The 4885-nt window shown below is 33.6% G+C and overlaps 1 long non-coding RNA gene across 1 annotated transcript; it reads left to right on the top strand.

Annotated features, from left to right (window-relative positions):
- The first annotated feature begins 1132 nt into the window (after positions 1 to 1132).
- Positions 1133 to 4517, top strand: LOC106100045. The gene is made up of 2 exons (XR_001225415.1): positions 1133 to 1394; positions 2516 to 4517. It is a non-coding gene; the product is annotated as an uncharacterized LOC106100045 (long non-coding RNA).
- The last annotated feature ends 368 nt before the right edge of the window (positions 4518 to 4885 follow it).

The following is a 4885-nucleotide window of genomic DNA, read 5'->3' on the forward strand; positions in this document are numbered from 1 at the left end:
GGATCACGTTCTCGAGGAACACCTTCAACACGCCGCGAGTTTCCTCATAAATCAGACCGGAGATACGCTTCACGCCGCCTCTTCGAGCGAGACGTCTGATGGCAGGCTTCGTGATACCCTGGATGTTATCACGAAGTACTTTCCTGTGACGCTTCGCTCCGCCTTTTCCCAAACCTTTACCTCCCTTACCGCGACCGGTCATTTTCCTTGATTCGATTTCATTCCCAATCCTAAGAACATAACAAGTTAGATAACAAGCATAACACAAAATAATTATTATCTGAACATATCAATTTAAATTTATTAGCTTTGTTGCCGTTGAAACAAGATGGCGTTCAGAAGTGTTTGCGTAGTTTTCCAGCAATATAGGATAAACTAAGAGTTTTGTAGCATTAGAATTATTATTGTATTGTTCATATGTAGATTTGTTTCTTTTTATATGAATACTAGAAAGTAAAATATGTGTTATTATAAGTACTAATATTTCATTTGGCGGTTTCTCGATGTACTCATTTTTATAACAGCGACATCTGGTCATAAAACGATAAATACAGAAAGTTCAAAGTTTTAAACCAAAATAAAACTAGAATCGAATCCATTGTATAGCTTATTGACGAAAAACAATTTATTTATATATATGAATACTAACGTAATTCAATTTTAAAATGGAAACAAAGTCAACCTTTAGTTTTTACCTCGAAAATGTTAATTTCGAAAATTTGATTTTTTTTTACATTAATTACGTAAATTAATTTATTTTGAAAACATAATTTTATTCTCATGTATGTGTTTTCGCATGTTTTTAAAATAAACGTTAAAAGTATTTAATTTTTCATACCGTTTTGTTATTTTTTACGATTTCCGGTTCGGTGAGTGTTTGATTTGGGATAGGTAGGGTCGTTAATATATTTTTTTTACGCCGTTTAAAATCGATGCGTAAACAATGCAGTGTATTTCAAGATAGTGGAGTAAATCAGTACAGTTGACATTTTATGCGTTTGTGTTAGCCATATAATCAATCAATCTATGTCTGTATTAACCAAATATATTAACTCTTAATTAATATTAACTCATGTCGACAATTACACCAGTTCGCGCGTTACTCGATACTCGCAACGCGAAAATATTATCTCAAATTTACATAGCTTTGGGTACAAAGAGACTTACGTTGAATCCTACTAGTTAAATGAAAAGTAGTTGAAAGTTATAACGTTGAAATGTGAACAACGGTGGATTCAACGTCCATCCCTAACCCTTATGCTCATTGTTCGTTTTTTGTTTCAGTTGTAACGGCGCGGTGGAGCGGAGTAGTCGTCGGTCGCGATCATTCAGGCAGTCCAGTGAAGTTCAAGAAAGAATATACAAGTGTGTTTTTTCCTCATAGCTGCTAAACTGTAAGTGCAAACATTATAATAATAACAATATTTTCTTAGCAATAAACTTAACTTTCTTTTTTAAGATAAATAACGATTTTATGTTTTTTTTTTAATTTATTTATCCATTCTCGCTTTTCTTTATAAAGCTCTTAATTTTAAATTAATTTTTGTTTTATTATGCATAAAAATCGTTAAGAGTTTGTTTAACGTAGTGCCGATTTGTTACATTTATCAGTGGCGTACCTTGCAAAGAAAATGGCGGCTGTACGAAAAAAAAATTAGCCATAACTTTCAGAGTTTATGAATTTTTATGTCATTATTTAATTTATACATTTAATCTAACATTAGCTAATTTTAATTTTGATTTGTAGTTCTAGAATATTTCCGACTTTTCAAGTATCTCAACTATCCCACGTGTGATTTTAATAAAGTAAAAAGTGTTAAGTTATTTAACATGTTGCATCCTAACTACGTATATTCTGATCTAAAGTTGTAAATCTAAAAATCTAAAAGTAAATAAAACGTTATGTTCATAAGATACGGGTTTCTTACAATGATTGGGTTTTGGCTCCCTATATTTCGGAAGATATGCGGTAGTGTAAAAAAAACGAACGTATTTGTAAAAACCACAACAGTTTCAAGCTATAAAGAGATTTTTATTTCTTGTTATTTTATAATTCTGGAGTAGATTTATTACATTTTCTGCGACAATGTCTTTTTACTGGAGTTAACAAAGTTATTTGTTCAAGAAATTCTGTATAGTGATTAGAGATTTTTATATCTATCTTCGTTAGATGTATTGATGTTAGAAGTTATCTCTAGAAAGTCACTAGATAAATATTTCACAAACGTAGGTCATAGTCTTTAAAAACACAGGTTACTTACTATGTTTTTAAATTCCATGTGGACATAGTCGGTTGCCAAAGCTATTATCATCATCGACTTGGCGTTATCCCTATAGAGAGTCAGCATAGTAAGTGCTGCGCTTCCATTCATTTCTATCAGCCGTCATATCTGAATTCACTCTCTTATAAGCATATCCTCATTCACACAATCCATATTTTCTTCGGTGTTCCTTTACTTTTCATTCAATCTTAACAAAAAAAATGAAATGATAACAGATTCTGTCTAAATTTCAGATTAGTTTTGCGGAAGATGCATCAGGCTGTCAGTGCAGTGTATGGAGGTGTTGCAGCAGTGCATCTCCAAGGTCATAAGCATCATCAGCACCCAGCTTTAACGGTCATGGCCAGACTTATAGACTCTGATGGATGATGTGGATGATGGATTTAAATGAAGTATGTATTAATCTGTTATAATTAGGGATTGGATTGTTTCTATCAGATTCACACGCACTTGCACTCATTTTAGCAATTTCACACACACTTTAAGCAATTTCATGTAGCCGCTTGTTTTATTAATATTTTACTATGGAAATTAGGAATGCAATATTTATTTTTAATCGACCTTCTTTGTATATATTGGCTACTGAAATTTATGATCTGATTAAAGCAATTCTTTTTTTGTTTGTTGTCATTTACTTATTACAAAATTAATAGCTGTTTAGCAGTTTCTTTTAAGGTTTATTTAACTTGCTCTCTTAAAACTCTGTTTAATTTGATTGATTGCAGTATTTACAATTGGATCCTTTTATGTTTTCTTATTTATTTATGAAATTTGATCTCTAATTTGGTACTCACCTTTACAAGCCTACATTATGTAGTAAATTAGGCCAAGTAGGAAAAATGTTCCCTAGCCAATAACTGGGCTAATGCTACAGAGTTGTCACCAGCCTGTTTGTTTTTGTTGCCTAATTTTAGTCCTTTGCCCTTTCTATCCTTTTCTTAAGAGGAAGGAATGAGAAGGACAAGTGTATTTGACGGACGGGGAGATGTGTATAAAGGAAAAAGTCCTCTTCATGCACTTCCCCTCCATTGATTAAGCGTAGCCAAGATGAAGCATGGGAAGAGCTTTTTTATTTGTAGAACAGTTTATTGGTGTGATTTTAATTAATAGATACAGGCAATAAAATAATTAAGAAAATGTTAACTCTTATTATGGTAAGATATATGTACAATTTAATATGTAATGTTTGACAATTTCTTAATTTGTATGATTTAAACAATAAAACAAAACCTGACAAAAATGTCTTGTTTATGGTTTATTAGTAATGTGAATGCAGTATTTTTCATCACCATTATACAAAGAATCGTAATACACAATATATGAATAGCTTTGTAAAAAAGCTGCAGCAATATGTTTAAGAAATTTAAGTGAAGTGCCAACCAAATAGACAGGATTTCATTGTACCTCAGCAGAGTGATAACAAGAGAAGAAAATTATGAAATGTTCAGCAGCCAGTCCTCACTTCACATCATGTACAGTAGCAGTTCTTCACATTGTGTGCAGCAGCAGTTCCTCACTTTACATCGTGTACAGTAGCGGGTCTTCGCATCGTGTACAGCAGCGGGTCTGCACATCGTCTACAGCAACGGGTCTTCGCATAGTGTACAGCAGCGGGTCTTCAATTTGTGTACAGCACCGCATCCTCACTTCACATCGTGTACAGCAGTGGGTCTCCACATCGTGTACAGCAGTGGGTCTCCACATCGTGTACAGCAGTGGGTCTCCACATCGTGTTCAGCAGCGGGTCTTCGCTTGGTGCACAGCAACGGGTCTTTGCATCGTGTACAGCACCGCATCCTCACTTCACATCGTGTACAGCTGTGGGTCTACACATCGTGTACAGCAGCGGGTCTACGCATCGTATTCAGCAGTCGAACCTCGCTCTCTATTTGATTGACTTTTCTCAGAATTACCTCCAGATTCTGTGGGACTTAGAAACGTCGAAAACATAAGTTCTATTCAGAACAATCTCTATTTTCTCTGTTATTTCAATAACGCCAAAAACTAAGTTTATTCAGAATCAGAAGATCAAAACAAAATTCTTCTTAGAACTGACTTCTGTTTCTTTGGTTATCACAACAATAAAAAAGTTCTTTTCAGAACTATCTCCTGTCTATGGTTATCAGAAGAACATTAAAAGAGTTCTTTTCAGAACTGTATCTAGTTTCTTTGGTTAAGACGGCAAAAAAAAGTTCTTTTCAGAACTATCTCCTGTCTATGGTTATCAGAAGAACATTAAAATAGTTCTTCTCAGAACTGTATCTAGTTTCTTTGGTTAAGACGGCAAGAAAAAGTTCTTTTCAGAACTATATCCTGTCTATGGCTATCAGAAGAACATTAAAATAGTTCTTTTCAGAACTGTATCTTGTTTCTTTGGTTAAGACGGCAAAAAAGTTCTTTTTAGAACTATATCCTGTCTATGGCTATCAGAAGAACATTAAAATAGTTCTTTTCAGAACTGTATCTTGTTTCTTTGGTTAAGACGACAAAAAAAAGTTCTTTTCAGAACTACATCCTGTCTATGGCTATCAGAAGAACATTAAAATAGTTCTTCTCAGAACTGTATCTAGTTTCTTTGGTTAAGACGGCAAGAAAAAGTTCTT

The sequence above is a fragment of the Papilio polytes genome, unplaced genomic scaffold, assembly GCF_000836215.1.
Source record: "Papilio polytes unplaced genomic scaffold, Ppol_1.0 DF824080.1, whole genome shotgun sequence".
Classification (NCBI taxonomy): domain Eukaryota; kingdom Metazoa; phylum Arthropoda; class Insecta; order Lepidoptera; family Papilionidae; genus Papilio; species Papilio polytes.